Below are 23,830 nucleotides of genomic sequence, written 5' to 3' on the forward strand. Positions count from 1 at the left end.
GCCAGACACTCGCTGCCAGTGCATGAAATTAAAATATGAGTGCAGATGCCCACTCTCCATGAGTATTTTTTATTTATTTTTTACTGCCGAATTATAGCTCCACCTTTCCATTCAAAGTAAATAGGTGCAGGTATTCGGTACCCTAGAGTACCTTCATGTTCACAGCATTGTTCATGGCGCTCTGGTTATGGCTCTGCTGTTTCAAGGGCATCGCTGTCCAAGTGATTGACAGCGCAGCCAGACAATGAGAGAGACCAGTTATGTGCCTGCGTGTGACCCCCAACCTCCCAAACACACACACACACACACACACACACTAAGGCTCCAAGGAGAGAAATTCGCCAAACTACGGAGTGAAAAGGGGGTGGTGGGGTGAGAGGCGGTGTTAACCTTCGAGGGACACCCCCTTGACATAGAAGCATTGGCACAGGGGCGTTGCTACCATTGATGCAGCAGGTGCAGTGACACCGAGGCTCGTAGGCCTTGGGAGGTTCGGGGCACTGAACCCTGATCATTGCTGTATTTCAGATTTCAAACGGCCGCGCTGGACCACATTCCGCTGGCTACGGCGCCGCATTAGCAAAGCCAGTATGTCCGGTGTGGGCTGCCAACCTTTGGGCTTTGCCAGTGGTTGTTTTATTTGTGAATGAAGCCACCTGACACAGGAGCGGCACAGTAGCAGCGTCGGCGGAGCTGTTGTTTTTCCGTCTTGGCAGAATGAGCATTGTCTAAGAGCCCAAGCCGGCGTATTTGTTGAAATATAAAATACCCACTCTGGCAGTGAAAGTGGCTACTTAGAGCAGAATGACCCCACACCCAGTGCCCAGATGCCAGCTGTGCTGGGCACACGCAAAACCTGGCTGACACCGCTTCATACCAACGGATGGCGAGGGCTGACAGAAAGCCCGTATAAATCAATTTATGTAGTATGTAAAATATTAATAAAGACCAAAGGTCTTTCTAACATCACACCTAACTTGGGCCAGTCTTGTATTTTTTTAAATATTAAATAAGGCCTTGGCTAATGCCAAACTGGAAAAAAACTCAGCCGAGGCAGGCTTTGAAAGTAAAAACATATTTGTTTTTATTTCTTGGATGTCTTCTGCGTTCTCGAGTGTGTGAGTAATGACGAGTCTGCCACCCACGCCCCCGCTGGAGGTGTGAGGACGTTGGCATGGCAGTGCCCTGCTCTGATTCCAGTTATACGCCGACCCCCCCACCCCCGGCTTCATGATCCATAAACACAAAAACCGCGCAATGGGCAGCGACCCCGAGTCCTGGCGGGGGCCGATGTATCACACACTAAGGAAGGACCTAACACCTAGGAATGCGAGCGATGCCGCCTCGTCCTCCGAGGGGTTTCCATGGCAACCGCTGAAAACAGAGAGCATCTTCCCTTGGGTATCCGCGGTGAGTGCATTTCAGCGACTGAGGGAGTCACCTTCAACCCCCCCTCGGTCCACCCAGTTTATCCAGCCTCCACCCGCCACATTTACAAGCATGACTGGACCTCCCTCCCCCCTTCAAAATCAAGATTCGCATCCCTGATTGGTTGCGAATATGGGTCCATTGGAACCTTTTAAGCTAATATATTTTTTTCTGTCTAATAGCGTTGGAGACAGTTACTTCGTCCGTATTTTGCTCGCCCTTACTTAGCTCGCCCTTACTTAGCTGAGCCCGCCTGCCTGCCTGCCCTTCGCCCGTCTCTTGCTGGCCCTTCGCCCGTCTCTTGCTGGCCCTACGCCCGTCTCTTGCTGGCCCTTCGCCCGTCTCTTGCTGGCCCTTCGCCCGTCTCTTGCTGGCCCTTCCCCCGTCTCTTGCTGGCCCTTCGCCCGTCTCTTGCTGGCCCTTCGCCCGTCTCTTGCTGGCCCTTCGCCCGTCTCTTGCTGGCCCTTCGCCCGTCTCTTGCTGGCCCTTCGCCCGTCTCTTGCTGGCCCTTCGCCCGTCTCTTGCTGGCCCTTCGCCCGTCTCTTGCTAGCCCTTCATCCGTCTCTTGCTAGCCCTTCATCCGTCTCTTGCTGGCCCTTCATCTGTCTCTAGTTGGCCTTTTCCCTGGTCTCTTGCTGGCCCTTCGCCCGTCTCTTGCTGGCCCTTCGCCCGTCTCTTGCTGGCCCTTCGCCCGTCTCTTGCTGGCCCTTCGCCCGTCTCTTGCTGGCCCTTCGCCCGTCTCTTGCTGGCCCTTCGCCCGTCTCTTGCTGGCCCTTCGCCCGTCTCTTGCTGGCCCTTCGCCCGTCTCTTGCTGGCCCTTCGCCCGTCTCTTGCTGGCCCTTCGCCCGTCTCTTGCTGGCCCTTCGCCCGTCTCTTGCTAGCCCTTCATCTGTCTCTTGCTGGCCCTTCATCTGTCTCTAGTTGGCCTTTTCCCTGGTCTCTTGCTGGCCCTTCGCCCGTCTCTTGCTGGCCCTTCGCCAGTCTCTTGCTGGCCCTTCGCCAGTCTCTTGCTGGCCCTTCGCCCGTCTCTCGCTGGCCCTTCGCCCGTCTCTCGCTGGCCCTTCGCCCGTCTCTCGCTGGCCCTTCGCCCGTCTCTCGCTGGCCCTTCGCCCGTCTCTCGTTGGCCCTTCGCCCGTCTCTCGCTGGCCCTTCGCCCGTCTCTCGTTGGCCCTTCGCCCGTCTCTCGCTGGCCCTTCGCCCGTCTCTCGCTGGCCCTTCGCCCGTCTCTCGCTGGCCCTTCGCCCGTCTCTCGCTGGCCCTTCGCCCGTCTCTCGCTGGCCCTTCGCCCGTCTCTCGCTGGCCCTTCGCCCGTCTCTCGCTGGCCCTTCGCCCGTCTCTCGCTGGCCCTTCGCCCGTCTCTCGCTGGCCCTTCGCCCGTCTCTCGCTGGCCCTTCGCCCGTCTCTCGCTGGCCCTTCGCCCGTCTCTCGCTGGCCCTTCGCCCGTCTCTCGCTGGCCCTTCGCCCGTCTCTCGCTGGCCCTTCGCCCGTCTCTTGCTAGCCCTTCATCCGTCTCTTGCTGGCCCTTCATCCGTCTCTTGCTGGCCCTTCATCCGTCTCTAGTTGGCCTTTTCCCTGGTCTCTTGCTGGCCCTTCGCCCGTCTCTTGCTGGCCCTTCGCCCGTCTCTTGCTGGCCCTTCGCCCGTCTCTTGCTGGCCCTTCGCCCGTCTCTTGCTGGCCCTTCGCCCGTCTCTTGCTGGCCCTTCGCCCGTCTCTTGCTGGCCCTTCGCCCGTCTCTTGCTGGCCCTTCGCCCGTCTCTTGCTGGCCTGGCCCTTCGCCCGTCTCTTGCTGGCCCTTCGCCCGTCTCTTGCTGGCCTGGCCCTTCGCCCGTCTCTTGCTAGCCCTTCACCTGTCTCTTGCTGGCCCTTCATCTGTCTCTAGTTGGCCTTTTCCCTGGTCTCTTGCTGGCCCTTCGCCCGTCTCTTGCTGGCCCTTCGCCCGTCTCTTGCTGGCCCTTCGCCCGTCTCTTGCTGGCCCTTCGCCCGTCTCTTGCTGGCCCTTCGCCCGTCTCTTGCTGGCCCTTCGCCCGTCTCTTGCTGGCCCTTCGCCCGTCTCTCGCTGGCCCTTCGCCCGTCTCTCGCTGGCCCTTTGCCCGTCTCTCGCTGGCCCTTCGCCCGTCTCTCGCTGGCCCTTCGCCCGTCTCTCGTTGGCCCTTCGCCCGTCTCTCGTTGGCCCTTCGCCCGTCTCTCGCTGGCCCTTCGCCCGTCTCTCGCTGGCCCTTCGCCCGTCTCTCGCTGGCCCTTTGCCCGTCTCTCGCTGGCCCTTTGCCCGTCTCTCGCTGGCCCTTTGCCCGTCTCTCGCTGGCCCTTTGCCCGTCTCTCGCTGGCCCTTTGCCCGTCTCTCGCTGGCCCTTTGCCCGTCTCTCGCTGGCCCTTTGCCCGTCTCTCGTTGGCCCTTTGCCCGTCTCTCGTTGGCCCTTTGCCCGTCTCTCGCTGGCCCTTTGCCCGTCTCTCGCTGGCCCTTCGCCCGTCTCTCGTTGGCCCTTCGCCCGTCTCTCGTTGGCCCTTTGCCTGTCTCTCGATGGCCTTTCCCTGGTCTCTCGTTTGCCCTTTGCCTCGTCTGTTGTAGTGCATTACTCCAACCAAAGCTAGGAGAACCTGCAGTTTTGCTTTCCACTTGCTCTGTGCCCGACAGCCAGATCCCCTGCAGAAAGTGCTGGCAGTGCACCTCGTGTTAGCCATTTACTTCTCTCTTGTTCCTCCCTGGTTAGTCTTCCTGATCCTTCTCGCCCTACTCGTACCCCCACGTCTTGGTTTCTGAAAGTCCATATTAAAGTTGCTAGCCCTCTATGGTGGGCTTAGTAGTCCTTCTGGGTCTGTTTAGTAGCCTAGTCTAGGCTTGTTTTTTAGCAGCTGATCATGGGTCTGGTTATGTTCTGTCTCAAAGAAGCTCATCCTTCTCCCTTAGGGCATGTTGGCCCCGTGTGTCTGTAAAATGAACAGTGTATTCACACAGTGCGCCCGCGTTTATGAGTAAAAGTGCGCTTGGTGAATGGCAAGCAGTTGTTAGAAGACAGAGGTAGCAAAGATCTTCAGGTGAAGTCTCTGGTTGATGGCTTGTGGGGTTACCGTTTGACATCATTCATGGAGAAACCATTGGGTCCACACGAATACTTCCCCTTTAATAGTGATCAGTCCCGACTAATGATGTGGTCCACAGTTTCAAAAGCCATCAAAATGTTCAGTAGGACCAGGGTCCCACTACCCGTCATTAGATGTGTTGAACATTTCATCCTGTCCAGAAACAAGGACCGATGGTGAACCCTTCAAAGTTTAAATCCTACCTTCGAAGAGGTCCATCAAGTTTTGTAGTTGGCCAACATCTGAACAGGCCACCATCTTTTTTGGGAAAACTAATTGATAAATAGGCCTAAAATGTAATCTGTTAGTCCTTTGTTGGCCACTTGCTAGCCCATGATGGTTCCTTCCTTGCCAGTTATGCTTCTTGTTACTAGCCCACCATGGATGTTTAATTAGCTACTCAGTGGTCACACGCTGGTCCATTGTGACTGAGTGGTAGGCCGCCATTATTTCTCCAACTCATTTTGAAACAGATGCAGCACCTTCTTTCATCCTGGTGAACCTGAACAGGTGAAACAGAGCACTGTGTGGCTTCAGAATTTCCCATTTAGGAGACACTAATGGAATACGGGGCATAAGGTGCAAGAAATAGGCCACACATGCTTGGCTTTTAGCTTACTTTGCACCTTCCCAAGTATGTAAGTGGACATACTAACACCAAAGGTCAACTCTCAGCACACACGAAGAGCATCATGTGGACTGGGCATTTGAGTTCACCAAAACAAAGTACATCATGTGGACTCTGCATCCGAGCTCGCCCAAAATACAGTGCTTCATATGGAGTCTGCATCCGAGTTCATTCAAAACACAGTGCATAATGTGGACTATGCATCCGGGTTCATTCAAAACACAGTGCATCAGGTGGACTTTGCATCCGTGTTCATCGAAAACACAGTGCATCACGTGGGCCCTGCATCCGAGTTGACCCAAAACACAGCGCATCATGTGGACTCTGCATCCGAGCTCACCCAAAACACAGTGCATCATGTGGACTCTGCATCCGGGTTCATTCAAAACACAGTGCATCATGTGGACTATGCATCCGGGTTCATTCAAAACACAGTGCATCGTGTGGACTCTGCATCCGGGTTCATTCAAAACACAGTGCATCGTGTGGACTCTGCATCCGAGCTCACCCAAAACACAGTGCATCATGTGGAGTCTGCATCCGGGTTCATTCAAAACACAGTGCTTCATGTGGACTCTGCATCCGAGTTCATTCAAAACACAGTGCATCATGTGGACTCTGCATCCGGGTTCATTCAAAACACAGTGCATCATGTGGACTCTGCATCCGGGTTCATTCAAAACACAGTGCATCAGGTGGACTTTGCATCCGGGTTCACCCAAAACACAGTGCATCATGTGGACTCTGCATCCGGGTTCACCCAAACACATTGCATCATGTGGACTCTGCATTCGGGTTCATTCAAAACACAGTGCATCATGTGGACTCCGCATCCGAGCTCGCCCAAAACACAGTGCATCATGTGGACTCTGCATCCAGGTTCACCCAAAACACAGTGCATCATGTGGACTCTGCATTCGGGTTCATTCAAAACACAGTGCATCGTGTGGACTCCGCATCCGAGCTCGCCCAAAACACAGTGCATCATGTGGACTCTGCATCCGGGTTCACCCAAACACAGTGCATCATGTGGACTCTGCATCCGTGTTCATCGAAAACACAGTGCATCATGTGGACTCTGCATCCGAGCTCACCCAAATCACAGTGCATCATGTGGACTCTGCATCCGGGTTTACCCAAACACAGTGCATCATGTGGACTCTGCATCCGGGTTCATCGAAAACACAGTGCATCATGTGGGCCTTGCATCCGAGTTCACCCAAAACACAGTGCATCATGTGGGCCCTGCATCCGAGTTCACCCAAAACACAGTGCATCATGTGGACTCTGCATCCGGGTTCACCCAAACACAGTGCATCATGTGGACTCTGCATCCGTGTTAATCGAAAACACAGTGCATCATGTGGGCCCTGCATTCGAGTTCACCCAAAACACAGTGCATCATGTGGGCCCTGCATCCGAGTTCACCCAAAACACAGTGCATCATGTGGGCCCTGCATCCGAGTTCACCCAAAACACAGTGCATCATGTGGGCCCTGCATCCGAGTTCACCCAAAACACAGTGCATCATGTGGACTCTGCATCCGGGTTCACCCAAACAGAGTGCATCATGTGGACTCTGCATCCGTGTTCATCGAAAACACAGTGCATCATGTGGAGTCTGCATCCGAGCTCACCCAAAACACAGTGCATCATGTGGACTCTGCATCCGTGTTCATCGAAAACACAGTGCATCATGTGGGCCCTGCATTCGAGTTCACCCAAAACACAGTGCATCATGTGGACTCCGCATCCGAGCTCGCCCAAAACACAGTGCATCATGTGGACTCTGCATCCGAGTTCATTCAAAACACAGTGCATCAGGTGGACTCTGCATCCGGGTTCATTCAAAACACAGTGCATCATGTGGACTCTGCATCCGGGTTCACCCAAACATAGTGCATCATGTGGACTCTGTATCCGCGTTCATCGAAAACGCAGTGCATCATGTGGGCCCTGCATCCGAGTTCACCCAAACACAGTGCATCATGTGGACTCTGCATCTGTGTTCATCGAAAACACAGTGCATCATGTGGACTCTGCATCCGAGTTCATTCAAAACACAGTGCATCAGGTGGATTGGGCATTTGAGTTCACCAAAACACAGTGCATCATGTGGACTCTGCATCCGAGCTCGCCCAAAACACAGTGCATCGTGTGGACTCTGCATTCGGGTTCATTCAAAACACAGTGCATCATGTGGACTCTGCATCCGAGCTCGCCCAAAACACAGTGCATCATGTGGACTCTGCATCTGAGCTCGCCCAAAACACAGTGCATCATGTGGACTCTGCATCTGAGCTCGCCCAAAACACAGTGCATCATGTGGACTCTGCATCCGGGCTCACCCAAACTCAGTGCATCATGTGGACTCTGCATCCGAGTTCATTCAAAACACAGTGCATCATGTGGACTCTGCATCCGGGTTCATTCAAAACACAGTGCATCATGTGGACTCTGCATCCGAGCTCGCCCAAAACACAGTGCATCAGGTGAATTGGGCATTTGAGTTCACCAAAACACAGCACATCACGTGGACTCTGCATCTGGGTTCATTCAAAACACCGTGCATCACGTGGCCTGTGCACCGGTGTTCACCAGAACACCGTGCATCACGTGGCCTGTGCACCGGTGTTCACCAGTACATAGTGTGCACTCTCGGGAACGTGTTGCACAGTGTGCGGTGCTGTTCTAGGTAAGGCCTCACTGCCTCAGCGTGCCTGGTGTACAGCCCCGGAGGCTGCATAGGATGAATAACACCCGTAGGCTGTGGTGGGCGCTCTCATCCCGACACCATGAACGGAGCCGCCCGTAAATTAGAAGTGAACCCCCGGAATCTCAGCATGGCAGTACGGTGACGCAGCAGGGCGGCTGATGCAGACGCAGTACGAGCCCCGAGTGCCTGGTGATGGAATATCTCGAGCCAGAAGCTCCCCACACACAGTGCAGTCAACACAGCCCCTGCCGAGCCCACCTTCTGTGACCTGAGGTGCGCACCTCTACGGGCTATGAAAGATGCTTCATTAGAGCCATCATGTTGGCAAGTAAAGGAGCCCATCCGCAGATGCCTTATGTGCAGTGCTCAGGATCAGACAGTAGGTCAAGTCAGGGCGCCAAGATTAGAATCCAGAAAGGTTTCTGAATCTCTCCGCCAGCTTCTCCGGCCTACTTCACCTGCTTAGATGGAATGCACTTACCGGTAACCTTCATTACTCCGAGTCCAAGTCTTCCCCAATGAAGTCCCAGGGTTCCACCCTATGGTGATTGATTATATGATTCTTTCCCTTTTTGATTGGCTTGGTACCGACAGGGTGTGTAGACTTGCTACTTCCTCTTGGCACCTGGGAAATGGCGGCCATATTGGGGGAAATATTTTGAGCTAGCTGGGAAACAATGTCTGCAAGGGAGAGATGTTATCTCACATGTAGGGACTGGACCGGGGAAGATGGATGAAGAGGTGATGTACATCCCTGAGCATACTCACCAGGGACCTTGGGCAAACCACAGGGGCTGGCACCCTTAGCCCCACAGACCACCAGCCACCTCATTCATTTTCTCTACACAAATGGCTGGACCTGGGCCGGAGCAGGTCTTCCACGTCCCGTTGCAGACTTTACACACCTGCTGTGCCTGGAGCAGGAGGTGTGGCCTTTCGTCCGCTATGTAGAAGGCATTCCCAGAATGCACCGTTCTTTCACCCTTGGCGCATGGGCCAGTGCTTGCCCCCGATGGACAGCATTGTTATGGTACCTGCATTTGTATAGCGCTTTATTGCCATCTACACTCTCTTGTAGTGCCTTACAGTTCAGGGGTTATTAATTGACCAGGGTTAGCTACGTGTGTTTACATTTATTTGTCTTTGGGTAAGCGGAACTCATTGTTCGTGGCCAGCGGCTCTGGAGTGAACTCAGGTGTGGGTTATGTTACATGTGGCTGATAAAACAATAACAGACGAGTTTGTTATTTGGTGATGGGCGATGTTGCAGGCAAGGGCGTTTATGTGCCGTGGACGGCTGCAGTGGAGGCCACCAGTGTGTTATTCAGTGGTTAGTGATGTTGTATTGTTTGAAAATATTGGAACAGTCCAGTGTGTTGTTTAGCGATGGTTTGTATTGTGGCTGGCTGTAATGGAACAGACCAACGTATTGCTTATTTAGGGGTGTCTATCATGCATCTGACCATTGTGTTATTTAGTGATGTAGATATTGTGTTTGCTGACTGGAATGGAACAGTCCAGGGTAATGTTTAGTGTATTGTCTAGAGCTGGACTGTATTGTGTCTGGTTAGATCATGTTACAGAAGCATGGAGAGCACTGTGTATGTGTAATGACTTGCCCATGTGTTTTGTTACTCTGCAGTGTACAAAATCTGCCTCTTCTGCATGGTCACCCCAGGTGTTTGACATTTTTGCTGGACCATGTTTTTGCTGGTTTTAGATGTACACTTTACACCAGCCAACCAGAAGCAAAGTGCTTGTACTCCCCTTTTAAATATGGTTACATTGGCGTATTCCCCGTTGCCACATTTAACTTGTCCGTAAGTCCCTTCTATATGGTGTAGAAAGTGTGTGCAGGGCTTGAAAGTTCAATGCCATTTGTGGACTGCAGCACCTATTTTGCCATCCACTACAGTGGCAGTGCAAACATGGCTTCAGGCTGGCACTCGGTAGCACAAGTGCTGCAGTGTGAAACCTCCTGTGCACTTGTCAAAATACCCCTTTGTGACAGGTATAGACATCCCTTTGAAAATATTAGCCGGTTACCCCTGTGAAGGCCTTGTAGCCCCCAGGGCAAGGTCCATTGTGTTTAAAATTGAAACATGTAGAAGATTAATGGTGTCATGCACCTACAGAGTTGAGGCTCAAAACGTTATTTTCACTGTGGCAGATGTAGCTGTCCTAGTTGGAAAACCATTGTGTCGTTAAAAAAACTAATATTCATAACTCAGGCAAGGGGCTAGCTAGAGCAGTGGTTCCCAACCTGTGGGCCGGGGACCCCCGGGGGTCTGCGAAGCCTCCCATGGGGCTCCGCGACTGCTTAGAAAATTAAAGCATTAAGGGCCATATGTACCAACGCATTTTCCCATAGACACAGAATGGGTAAAATCCTTTGTTACATCTGGCCCTAAATATTAGTAGAATAGGTCCCCAGCTTACAGCAGTGTCTCAGTGGGGGGTCCCTGGATTCCAATAATGATAAAGTGGGGGTCCACAGAAGTCAAAAGCTTGGGAACCACTGAGCTAGAGGAATAATAAAAATACTACTTTTAATAGTTAAAAAATCCAATAAGTGGCTAAGTCCTATTTTTAATACATACTAGGGGAAAGTAGCTTTTAAACAATATATTTGCTCTGCCTGAAGTTCCTGGAGGCTGTTTGCATTGATTCTCCAGAAGCTCCCAGCCTCCTGTGCTGGGTCCGGGAAGAAGTGTGAAAGATGTGTTAAACGCTCCCAGGAGCACACACCAGGCTGAGCTGAATGGACAGAGATGACCCCTCTGAACTCCATAGACTATGTAGGGGGAGGACTATGGTTGTTCTGTTGACACCACAGTGCCAGATCCTGACTGTCAGGTTTGTTGAATGACCTGTAACCCTCTGAGCACACTTGAAGCAGAGATAAGATGAAGGACCCTGTGTTTGTCCTACTAGACGTCTGTCTCTGGGTGTGTTAAGGGTACAGTGCCTGCTTTAAGCTTGGTTTTAATGTGAGATGTGGGAGGACAAAAGTGATTACTATAATGTACTTCCCTGCATACCCACAACCCTCAGAGTCCAAGTTTAGGATGGCTACAGAACTTTGCCATCTTGGCAACACCTTACTAATGGCATTGCAGTAAGGCAAACAGGAACTACTGAAAAAGTGGATATGTTTTCCCCGGGAACATTTGGGTAGGGAGCACCCAGGAGTCGCACCCACCCTGTAGCTGGTGCCAGTCATAAATGTGGCACCCAAAGGCAACTGCACAGAACACTTTCTGGCACCGGGCAAGAACAGCAGAGGGCTGAAGACAGGCCTGTGCCCTGTGGGGAACTTTTAATGACTGGTCCTGCCCCTCTTGCATCAAGGACAAAGAAGTGGATTCCAGTGGTTAATTGTCTGACCTTCTGTATGGTTACAGGGACACAGTTACTGCTTTTTACTGGAGAGCCCAGCAGATTAGGAGCAAGTGGGCCTAGAATAATCCTTGCTGGTGGCTTCTGCCAGAGTGGGTGCTGCCCTTGCGGACCTTGGGAGCCTTAGATGTGACTCAGAGGAGCTGCTCCAGAAACCCTTAAAAGTTAGGATTTTTAAGTCCGAAGTTAAAATCTTTGACCAGGACAAACCTGGTTGGTGTATGTGACTCAGGGGCCCCAAAACTTTTCACTAACAAGAGCAACTTATACTCAATGGAAATTATCCAGAGCTACTATTATTACTGTCGTAATAATGATTGCATTTGCCAGGATTACATTAGTGGCCCCCCATGCAAGACTGCCAGCAGTAATCCCCTCAGTGTGCCAGGGAGGGTTACCAGTTGTCATTTCAAAAAGGCTTTGTCAGTTTGAAATACCTCTATGTGGGCAACACAAAACAATCACAGCTGAAATGCTCTTGGCACCAAGGTAATATTATGATCAAAGCGTCTGCCAGTGCCTCAAAATTCATAATTTATACATCAGCTATAAATATATTTTGCAAACTCAACCAATTTTGTCCAAGCATCAACATATGAGTTCTCTAACTACACACATTTTCACCTTGCATACATGCTTTTTAATGTTGTTATACATATGTTAATTTAAACAAACAAAGGCTTCTATTTTGATACTCTGGGCTGCACAAAGGAGAGCTACTTGCAGGTAGATGGAGAGCTACCAGTAGCTTACAAGATATTCGTTGGAGAAGCCTGGTCTGACTCGTGCTCCACTGTGTGGACTTCCTGCCTAGGTCTAAGTGCCTAGGCCTCAGTCTACAACGACCCTTCTTCCCGGACTTTCACTGGTGTGGACTGCTTTTTGGCACTATTTCCAATTTTAAAATGTACACCTCTGGTTTCCCTTATTGGATTTTTTGTCTTTTTTTGGTGTCATTTGGTTTATTAAATTATACCGTTTTGTTGCTTTGTGTTTCAACTTTATTATAGGTTTAGTACCGCATAAATGCTTCACACATTGCCTTAAGTTAAGCCTGAATGCTTAGTGTTGGTTCAGATGGCAACAGCTGAGCCAGCACGCTGCCTTTGTGAGGGGTTGTGTGTACTGTAGTAGGTTAAGGTGCGAGGTTAACTTGTCACACACTCGAGCTGGCAGAGCCCTAGCCCGCTATATGTCTTGGAAGCTTGTTGCGAGCGTGCTGTGTCCTCCTCTCCCATCCAGAGGCGCCATGGTGCAAATTATGGATTTTAATTATGTTTTCATCGCTTGAGTGAAGCGTGTGATCCTGGGCGAAACACTTTCCCTGTGGGCCAGTCCCCCCCGTATCTGCTCAGAAGTGCCCTACGCGCGCTGTATGCATTCTTTCATTCATTCACCAAGCAGCCTTTTGCTGTGACTGGTTTGTAAGGTGTTGAACGGGTTTAAAGCAGAACAAGCCGTGCTTCCGGCTGTTGGCGCAGCTCAGTGAGATAATGCACACACCGCGCTGGCGAACATACAGCTACGGGGGTCGCACTGCTCGGCTCAGCATTTTAACCTCCAGGGTCGAGTACCCCTTGGTAGCAGTTCATAGTGGTAAAGGCTGGGGTGTTTCACAGTAGCGCCTAGAGGGCACGTATTTGTGCTTTACTGCTCACGGAACGTAATCTTGCTTGGAGCCGTCGTCGAATTCTCGACCCGTGGGCGACGTCCCTTCAGGTCGCCAGAAGTCAGGGCGCTGCGGTAGCACTTAAGGCTTCAGTGAGCGTCCGTCTCTCTCCTGAGGCTGTGCCCACCAGCAGTGCCCACCAGCGGGCATCAGAAGCCCACCATGAAGGCAAGTGGCATCCTTCGGCCGCCTTCTCTCCTCCGAGCAGGTGTCACTCACGGACCAGCGGGGCTGGGGTGGAGTCAGACGTGAACTGGCCTGGAGAGAATCTATGGAACATGTCGGTGCCTCTAAGGACCAGCGGGGTTGGGGTGGAGAGAATCTATGGGACATGTCGGTGCCTCTAAGGACCAGCGGGGTTGGGGTGGAGAGAATCTATGGGACATGTCAGTGCCTCTAAGGACCAGCGGGGCTGGGGTGGAGTCAGACGTGAACTGGCCTGGAGAGAATCTATGGAACATGTCGGTGCCTCTAAGGACCAGCGGGGTTGGGGTGGAGAGAATCTATGGGACATGTCAGTGACTCTAAGGACCAGCGGGGCTGGGGTGGAGAGAATCTATGGAACATGTCGGTGCCTCTAAGGACCAGCGGGGCTGGGGTGGAGAGAATCTATGGAACATGTCGGTGCCTCTAAGGACCAGCGGGGTTGGGGTGGAGAGAATCTATGGGACATGTCGGTGCCTCTAAGGACCAGCGGGGTTGGGGTGGAGAGAATCTATGGGACATGTCAGTGCCTCTAAGGACCAGCGGGGCTGGGGTGGAGTCAGACGTGAACTGGCCTGGAGAGAATCTATGGAACATGTCGGTGCCTCTAAGGACCAGCGGGGTTGGGGTGGAGAGAATCTATGGGACATGTCAGTGACTCTAAGGACCAGCGGGGCTGGGGTGGAGAGAATCTATGGGACGTGTCAGTGCCTCTAAGGACCAGCGGGGCTGGGGTGGAGAGAATCTATGGAACATGTCGATGCCTCTAAGGACCAGCGGGGTTGGGGTGGAGAGAATCTATGGGACGTCAGTGCCTCTAAGGACCAGCGGGGCTGGGGTGGAGAGAATCTATGGGACGTGTCGGTGCCTGTGAGGACCAGCGGGGTTGGGGTGGAGAGAATCTATGGGACATGTCAGTGCCTCTAAGGACCAGCGGGGCTGGGGTGGAGAGAATCTATGGGACGTGTCAGTGCCTCTAAGGACCAGCGGGGCTGGGGTGGAGAGAATCTATGGAACATGTCGGTGCCTCTAAGGACCAGCGGGGTTGGGGTGGAGAGAATCTATGGGACGTCAGTGCCTCTAAGGACCAGCGGGGCTGGGGTGGAGAGAATCTATGGGACGTGTCGGTGCCTGTGAGGACCAGCGGGGCTGGGGTGGAGTCAGACGTGAACTGGCCTGGAGAGAATCTATGGAACATGTCGGTGCCTCTAAGGACCAGCGGGGCTGGGGTGGAGAGAATCTATGGGACATGTCAGTGGCTCTAAGGACGAGCGGGGCTGGGGTGGAGTCAGACGTGAACTGGCCTGGAGAGAATCTATGGAACATGTCGGTGCCTCTAAGGACCAGCGGGGCTGGGGTGGAGAGAATCTATGGGACATGTCAGTGCCTCTAAGGACCAGCGGGGCTGGGGTGGAGAGAATCTATGGGACATGTCAGTGCCTCTAAGGACCAGCGGGGCTGGGGTGGAGAGAATCTATGGGACATGTCAGTGGCTCTAAGGACGAGCGGGGCTGGGGTGGAGTCAGACGTGAACTGGCCTGGAGAGAATCTATGGAACATGTTGTTGCCTCTAAGGACCAGCGGGGTTGGGGTGGAGAGAATCTATGGGACATGTCAGTGCCTCTAAGGACCAGCGGGGCTGGGGTGGAGAGAATCTATGGGACGTGTCAGTGCCTCTAAGGACCAGCGGGGCTGGGGTGGAGAGAATCTATGGGACGTGTCTGTGCCTGTGAGGACCAGCGGGGTTGGGGTGGAGAGAATCTATGGGACATGTCAGTGCCTCTAAGGACCAGCGGGGCTGGGGTGGAGAGAATCTATGGGACGTGTCAGTGCCTCTAAGGACCAGCGGGGCTGGGGTGGAGAGAATCTATGGAACATGTCGGTGCCTCTAAGGACCAGCGGGGTTGGGGTGGAGAGAATCTATGGGACGTCAGTGCCTCTAAGGACCAGCGGGGCTGGGGTGGAGAGAATCTATGGGACGTGTCGGTGCCTGTGAGGACCAGCGGGGCTGGGGTGGAGTCAGACGTGAACTGGCCTGGAGAGAATCTATGGAACATGTCGGTGCCTCTAAGGACCAGCGGGGTTGGGGTGGAGAGAATCTATGGGACATGTCAGTGCCTCTAAGGACCAGCGGGGTTGGGGTGGAGAGAATCTATGGGACATGTCAGTGCCTTTAAGGACCAGCGGGGCTGGGGTGGAGAGAATCTATGGGACATGTCAGTGCCTCTAAGGACCAGCGGGGCTGGGGTGGAGAGAATCTATGGTACGTGTTGGTGCCTGTGAGGACCAGCGGGGCTGGGGTGGAGAGAATCTATGGGACATGTCGGTGCCTCTAAGGACCAGCGGGGCTGGGGTGGAGAGAATCTATGGGACGTCAGTGCCTCTAAGGACCAGCGGGGCTGGGGTGGAGAGAATCTATGGGACGTGTCGGTGCCTGTGAGGACCAGCGGGGTTGGGGTGGAGAGAATCTATGGGACATGTCAGTGCATCTAAGGACCAGCGGGGCTGGGGTGGAGAGAATCTATGGGACGTGTCAGTGCCTCTAAGGACCAGCGGGGCTGGGGTGGAGAGAATCTATGGAACATGTCGGTGCCTCTAAGGACCAGCGGGGTTGGGGTGGAGAGAATCTATGGGACGTCAGTGCCTCTAAGGACCAGCTGGGGTGGGGAGAATCTATGGGACGTGTCGGTGCCTGTGAGGACCAGCGGGGCTGGGGTGGAGTCAGACGTGAACTGGCCTGGAGAGAATCTATGGAACATGTTGGTGCCTCTAAGGACCAGCGGGGCTGGGGTGGAGAGAATCTATGGGACATGTCAGTGCCTCTAAGGACCAGCGGGGCTGGGGTGGAGAGAATCTATGGGACATGTCAGTGCCTCTAAGGACCAGCGGGGCTGGGGTGGAGAGAATCTATGGGACATGTCAGTGGCTCTAAGGACCAGCGGGGCTGGGGTGGAGTCAGACGTGAACTGGCCTGGAGAGAATCTATGGAACATGTCGGTGCCTCTAAGGACCAGCGGGGTTGGGGTGGAGAGAATCTATGGGACATGTCAGTGCCTCTAAGGACCAGCGGGGTTGGGGTGGAGAGAATCTATGGGACATGTCAGTGCCTTTAAGGACCAGCGGGGCTGGGGTGGAGAGAATCTATGGGACATGTCAGTGCCTCTAAGGACCAGCGGGGCTGGGGTGGAGAGAATCTATGGGACGTGTCGGTGCCTGTGAGGACCAGCGGGGCTGGGGTGGAGAGAATCTATGGGACATGTCGGTGCCTCTAAGGACCAGCGGGGCTGGGGTGGAGAGAATCTATGGGACGTCAGTGCCTCTAAGGACCAGCGGGGCTGGGGTGGAGAGAATCTATGGGACGTGTCCGTGCCTGTGAGGACCAGCGGGGTTGGGGTGGAGAGAATCTATGGGACATGTCAGTGCATCTAAGGACCAGCGGGGCTGGGGTGGAGAGAATCTATGGGACGTGTCAGTGCCTCTAAGGACCAGCGGGGCTGGGGTGGAGAGAATCTATGGAACATGTCGGTGCCTCTAAGGACCAGCGGGGTTGGGGTGGAGAGAATCTATGGGACGTCAGTGCCTCTAAGGACCAGCTGGGGTGGGGAGAATCTATGGGACGTGTCGGTGCCTGTGAGGACCAGCGGGGCTGGGGTGGAGTCAGACGTGAACTGGCCTGGAGAGAATCTATGGAACATGTCGGTGCCTCTAAGGACCAGCGGGGCTGGGGTGGAGAGAATCTATGGGACATGTCAGTGCCTCTAAGGACCAGCGGGGCTGGGGTGGAGAGAATCTATGGGACATGTCAGTGCCTCTAAGGACCAGCGGGGCTGGGGTGGAGAGAATCTATGGGACATGTCAGTGGCTCTAAGGACCAGCGGGGCTGGGGTGGAGTCAGACGTGAACTGGCCTGGAGAGAATCTATGGAACATGTCGGTGCCTCTAAGGACCAGCGGGGTTGGGGTGGAGAGAATCTATGGGACATGTCAGTGCCTCTAAGGACCAGCGGGGTTGGGGTGGAGAGAATCTATGGGACATGTCAGTGCCTTTAAGGACCAGCGGGGCTGGGGTGGAGAGAATCTATGGGACATGTCAGTGCCTCTAAGGACCAGCGGGGCTGGGGTGGAGAGAATCTATGGGACGTGTCGGTGCCTGTGAGGACCAGCGGGGCTGGGGTGGAGAGAATCTATGGGACATGTCGGTGCCTCTAAGGACCAGCGGGGCTGGGGTGGAGAGAATCTATGGGACATGTCAGTGGCTCTAAGGACCAGCGGGGCTGGGGTGGAGAGAATCTATGGGACATGTCGGTGCCTCTAAGGACCAGCGGGGCTGGGGTGGAGAGAATCTATGGGACGTGTCGGTGCCTGTGAGGACCAGCGGGGCTGGGGTGGAGAGAATCTATGGGACATGTCAGTGCCTCTAAGGACCAGCGGGGCTGGGGTGGAGAGAATCTATGGGACATGTCGGTGCCTCTAAGGACCAGCGGGGCTGGGGTGGAGAGAATCTATGGGACATGTCGGTGCCTCTAAGGACCAGCGGGGCTGGGGTGGAGAGAATCTATGGGACATGTCAGTGGCTCTAAGGACCAGCGGGGCTGGGGTGGAGAGAATCTATGGGACATGTCGGTGCCTCTAAGGACCAGCGGGGCTGGGGTGGAGAAAATCTATGGGACATGTCGGTGCCTCTAAGGACCAGCGGGGCTGGGGTGGAGAGAATCTATGGGACGTGTCGGTGCCTGTGAGGACCAGCGGGGCTGGGGTGGAGAGAATCTATGGGACATGTCGGTGCCTCTAAGGACCAGCGGGGCTGGGGTGGAGATAATCTATGGGACGTGTCGGTGCCTCTAAGGACCAGCGGGGTTGGGGTGGAGAGAATCTATGGGACATGTCTGTGCCTCTAAGGACCAGCGGGGCTGGGGTGGAGAGAATCTATGGGACATGTCAGTGCCTCTAAGGACCAGCGGGGCTGGGGTGGAGAGAATCTATGGGACGTGTCAGTGCCTCTAAGGACCAGCGGGGCTGGGGTGGAGAGAATCTATGGGACATGTCAGTGCCTCTAAGGACCAGCGGGGCTGGGGTGGAGTCAGACGTGAACTGGCCTGGAGAGAATCTATGGGACATGTCGGTGCCTCTAAGGACCAGCGGGGCTGGGGTGGAGAGAATCTATGGGACATGTCGGTGCCTCTAAGGACCAGCGGGGCTGGGGTGGAGAGAATCTATGGGACATGTCAGTGCCTCTAAGGACCAGCGGGGCTGGGGTGGAGAGAATCTATGGGACATGTCGGTGCCTCCAGGGACCAGCGGGGCTGGGGTGGAGAGAATCTATGGGACATGTCGGTGTCTGTGAGGAGGACCAGCGGGGTTGGGGTGGAGAGAATCTATGGAACATGTCGGTGCCTCTAAGGACCAGCGGGGCTGGGGTGGAGAGAATCTATGGGACATGTCGGTGTCTGTGAGGAGGACCAGCGGGGCTGGGGTGGAGAGAATCTATGGGACATGTCGGTGCCTCTAAGGACCAGCGGGGCTGGGGTGGAGTCAGGCGTGAACTACCCTAGAGAGAACACTGTTGCACATACCAGTGCCCAGCAGGGTTGGGGCAGAGAGGTAGAGAGGACTGACCCCTGGCTCTCTCTTCCCCAGTCCGCCCACCTGTCTGACCCGGACACAGCCCTTCTGGCCTAAAGTTTCCGGCAGTCTCTGGATTTGCTTGTAGACCAGTCCGTCTCTGTCCTCTAAAGGCTCAGAAGCGCCCCGGGCCGTGAGGGCCTGGAGGTATATATGATGGACGTACATTTAATTATGGAGTTTTATGCAGAGCTGCGCGTCGCCTTTAGATTACTTAAGCGGCACGGATCTGAGTCTACAGGCGGAAGTGCGTTACTGGGACGTATATGTGCGTATGTGTACATATATGTGTCTGTACAAGTCTATGAGATAAAACCAACGTGAGCTAGATAGATAGACCGATCGATCAAGGTTTTTTTTTTTTTTTTTACTTCAAGGGCAAAGTTGGCAATTGCCCAGGGACCCCATCCTCCAAGGGGCCCCCTAAGAAAGAGAACATTCTGTCTTTCACTTCTGTTTATTCTGTGCCTGTATCTAATATATTTCCCTAACTGTACCTTTGACTCTGTGTCGTCTTATAGATTTTATGGCCCCAGATAGGACATTTTCAGCCATTTTTTTGTAGTTTACAGGGGCCCCCACAATATGTCAAATCCAATTTACCAAAACCAAATTATGCATGTTTGTTTACCTGGTTGTACCTGAAGGTAAACATACATGAATGTGTGCATGTATTAGAGTGACCAGAATTTAACAGCCAAAAACCGGGACATTTCACAACAGTAAAAGAAGGGACTACAGTTTTACTTCAACCGAGCGCACAGAATGACAGCGCCCACCAGCGTAGTCTTACAGAAGAGGCACTAAGCACATAAATAAAATTACAATTTTAAAGCAAGTATTATTATACCTGTTAATTAAATTGTTTTCTTGTAACAGCTGTTCACTATTCCCTCCTTTGGAAAAAAAAAAATGCACCTCCCACCATTTTCAGTCGACTCAAAACGGGGCATGAGCTAAATTTCCATAAATCTGCCGGGACAGCGGTTTAAAACACGGGACTGTCCCGGCAAATCCGGGGCGCCTGGTCACCCAAGTATGTATGTATACCTGAGCGGTGCAGACGAGTTTGTATGTACCTACGTATTGTTAATTACAAGACTAACGTGTGTACATAGGGATGCGCATTTGCGGGTGACGTACATATGAGTGTTTGTAGGTTTGACTCACGGTGTGTGCACGGCCGTGTGAGGGGCCTCGCAGCGCCTCCCCCTCGTGTGACAGGGAGACTTCACACGGTGTGCGTGAGTGCTGGTGCCCGCCGTGTTCACTGCATGTCCGGCTGCAGACGGTAAAGGACATTAGGTTTATATTCCATATTTGTAGCATTTATATAGCGCTTACTACCCTGGCGAGGCGTTTATATGAAATACTCACAGTGACATCATATCTTAACACACAGGTGACCTCCAGCGCGTGGCAGACTCGCAGCCAGGCGGTTCTCATGGCGTGTGTGCGCAACGCACATGTATGTATGTATTCACACACACGTTCTGTATGCATGTTTAGTGGATGTTCTTGTGTTTCTATAAATGGGTGTGTGCATGCAGGTGTGTACGGCGGTGAAAGCAATTCTCTGAGAGTGAAAGCACTGGCGTGAGAGTGAAAGCAAATCTATGAGAGTGAAAGCACTGGCGTGAGAGTGAAAGCAAATCTCTGAGAGTGAAAGCAAATCTCTGAGAGTGAAAGCAATTCTCTGAGAGTGAAAGCACTGGCGTGAGAGTGAAAGCAAATCTCTGAGAGTGAAAGCAAATCTCTGAGAGTGAAAGCAAATCTCTGAGAGTGAAAGCAAATCTCTGAGAGTGAAAGCAATTCTCTGAGAGTGAAAGCACTGGCGTGAGTGTGAAAGCACTGGCGTGAGAGTGAAAGCAAATCTCTGAGAGTGAAAGCACTGGCGTGAGAGTGAAAGCACTGGCGTGAGAGTGAAAGCAAATCTCTGAGAGTGAAAGCACTGTCGTGAGAGTGAAAGCAAATCTCTGAGAGTGAAAGAAAATCTCTGAGAGTGAAAGCAATTCTCTGAGAGTGAAAGCACTGGCGTGAGAGTGAAAGCACTGACGTGAGAGTGAAAGCACTGACGTGAGAGTGAAAGCAAATCTCCGAGAGTGAAAGCAAATCTCCGAGAGTGAAAGCAAATCTCCGAGAGTGAAAGCAAATCTCCGAGAGGGAAAGCAAATCTATGAGAGTGAAAGCAAATCTCTGAGAGTGAAAGCAAATCTCTGAGAGTGAAAGCAAATCTCTGAGAGTGAAAGCGCTGGCGTGAGAGTGAAAGCAAATCTCTGAGAGTGAAAGCAAATCTATGAGAGTGAAAGCACTGGCGTGAGAGTGAAAGCGCTGGCGTGAGAGTGAAAGCAAATCTCTGAGAGTGAAAGCAAATCTCTGAGAGTGAAAGCAAATCTCTGAGAGTGAAAGCAAATCTCTGAGAGTGAAAGCAAATCTCCGAGAGTGAAAGCAAATCTCCGAGAGTGAAAGCAAATCTCCGAGAGTGAAAGCAAATCTCCGAGAGTGAAAGCAAATCTCTGAGAGTGAAAGCAAATCTCTGAGAGTGAAAGCAAATCTCCGAGAGTGAAAGCACTGTCGTGAGAGTGAAAGCAAATCTCCGAGAGTGAAAGCACTGGCGTGAGAGTGAAAGCAAATCTCTGAGAGTGAAAGCACTGGCGTGAGAGTGAAAGCAAATCTCTGAGAGTGAAAGCACTGGCATGAGAGTGAAAGCACTGGCGTGAGAGTGAAAGCAAATCTCTGAGAGTGAAAGCAAATCTCTGAGAGTGAAAGCAAATCTCTGAGAGTGAAAGCGCTGGCGTGAGAGTGAAATCACTACTATAGTGCACTGCACCGTCTAGCGCGAGCTCGTGAGTGTGCACGTCAGTGAGCGCCCAGTGCGCCTCCTTGCAGAACCCGGAGTAGAAACGTGCCTTATTGTGACGGAGTGTGAGCACTTTCCTAGAGCACTACCTCTCCAAGGTGTCTCCCTGAGGCGCTACTCCAAAAGCACATGCGTAGCAGTGACTGAAACACATCTACCGCACGATACCTCTGCACACTAGCACAGCGGAGTGGAAGCGGGCCTCACAATGACTAAGCGTGAGTGTGAACACTTTCATAGAGCGCTACCTTTTCAAGATGTCTCCCTGAGGTACGACTCTGGAGCACAGCGGTGAATACCAGTGAGTGAAACACATCTCTCTTGCACGATACCTCCACACGGGAGCACCCCGGAGTGGAAGCGTGCCTCACAGCGACTAAGTGTGCGTGTGAACACTTTTATAGAGCACTACCTCTCTAAGGTGTCTCCCTGAGGCACGACCCTAGAAGCATGTAGAAGTGACTGAAACACACCTCTCGTGCACGATACCTCCACACAGGAGCACCCCGGAGTGGAAGCGTGCCTCACAGCGACTAAGTGTGCGTGTGAACACTTTTATAGAGCACTACCTCTCTAAGGTGTCTCCCTGAGACACGACTATGGAGCACAGCTGTGGATAACTGAGTGAAAACACATCTCTCGTGCACCATACCTCTACAGAGTCCCTGAGGTACCACCCTGAAGTGGAAGAGCGTGTAACGGTGACTGTAAACGTGCGTGTGAATGGCGACTCTTCAATGGATCTCTGCGCCTCCAAGCGCTCTGCTCGAAGTACCACCCGGGAGTACAAGGCTGCAGGGGCCCAGGGAGATGCCCATGAACACTTACCCCACAGGTCAGGCTAGCAGCGCGGGCGGTGCCTCAGCGGGCGGGCAGCACTCCCAGGTCTAGCGCTTCGTGCACCTTCATCCGCCGTTGGTTCCTCTTCGAGGCGCCCTGGTGTCTCGGCTTCAACGCACACGTAATCGCCTGCTCCCTTTGGGGGCTCCACTGGGGGCACACCTGGTTTGAGGTGGTAACCCCCTTCATCCTTTACGAGTGGGAGTGGATGGGTCTCGCGCTGTTATTCCCTCCTCAGAATTGATTTAATTCATAAAATCCGTGGCGCGTAAAAAAAAAACACCTGAAGTGGCTTTGCCGTGTACTTCGGCATCAGTGTGCACTTTTAATATAGCGCTGTTAGTCATTGGGTCTCTGGTTTCCAAGCACGCCCAACCTGACAGCTAAGAGAGCTGAATTACAGAAAGATGAAAGTAACTTGCCCAAGATCACAGAACGTGCTGTCGGGGAAGCCGAGATTAGAAGCGATCGTATATTCCGAGGTCGGAGTCTCAGCCCCTAGCGCACTTCCGCAACAAAAAGGCTGGAAAGTGTTCCTTGGCATTTCCAAAATCCATGCTCCCGAAACAGCTCCCTCTAGGCGCTAGGAGTCCCTTCTACCAGCTGTCACTGAAGTTTTCCTCCCCAGCACGGCGATGGGTGCGCTGATCCCTCGTGCCACCGAAGAAGAGGACCCCTCCTTGGGGCAGGCCAGGATCCGGGGTTTGCGGTCCGTCTCTGGGGTACACTCCTAGGACTGGAGACTGCTGCTTCCCGGTGACAAAGCGCCTGGATGCCGGCTGGAGGAGCGAGGCGCGCAGGAGATGCGTCCGCGGAGCTCGGCAGCGAGGAATGAACCGAGCGAGGATGCTGAACTGGTCCCTTCAGGTGCGATGGGCAGGGTTTGTGTGTCAGCAGCGCGGCTCTGGCGCCTGAGTGCGGAGCCTGCGGGCTCCCTGAGCTAGTGCCTTCTGCAGCCTCGGCGTAGGGTCTCCAGGCTGACCTGTGCGAGGTGCGCAGATCAGGGGGTCCATGAGAGTCTGGAGAGAGAGAGGTGACCCCCCCCCACACCGATCCTCCTACAGTTTCAGTGCAGTGTCTTCAAGCAGCCCTGTGTGAGGTGTGCAGACCCGGGGGGTCTCCTGGAGGCTGAAGAGAGAGGTGACCCCCCAGAGCCTTCTACAGCCTCAATATAGGGTCTTCAGGCAGATGTGTTTGAGGTGTGCAGATCAGGGGGTCCCCAGGAGTCTGGTGAGAGGGAGTGACCCGCAGAGCCTTCTACAGCCTCAGTGCAGTGTCTTCAAGGAGCCTTGTATGAGGTGAAAACCCGGGGGTCCCCAGGAGTCTGGTGAGAGAGAGTGACCCCCAGAACTTTCTACAGCCTCAGTGTAGTGTCTTGAGGCAGGAC

The 23,830-nt window shown here is 53.4% G+C and overlaps 2 protein-coding genes across 2 annotated transcripts in view; one reads left to right on the forward strand and one right to left on the reverse strand.

The window, feature by feature from the left end:
* CHRM5 (cholinergic receptor muscarinic 5) overlaps nucleotides 1-23,289 on the reverse strand; it is a 204,570-nt gene extending 181,281 nt beyond the window's left edge. The window contains exon 1 of the mRNA XM_069208984.1: nucleotides 22,432-23,289. The gene's annotated coding sequence lies outside the window, so the exon portion shown is untranslated. The remainder of the gene's footprint in view (nucleotides 1-22,431) is intronic.
* AVEN (apoptosis and caspase activation inhibitor) overlaps nucleotides 1-23,830 on the forward strand; it is a 683,185-nt gene that overhangs the window by 164,472 nt on the left and 494,883 nt on the right. The window lies entirely within an intron of this gene.

The sequence above is a fragment of the Pleurodeles waltl genome, chromosome 9 (genome assembly GCF_031143425.1).
Source record: "Pleurodeles waltl isolate 20211129_DDA chromosome 9, aPleWal1.hap1.20221129, whole genome shotgun sequence".
NCBI classification, from domain to species: Eukaryota; Metazoa; Chordata; class Amphibia; order Caudata; family Salamandridae; genus Pleurodeles; species Pleurodeles waltl.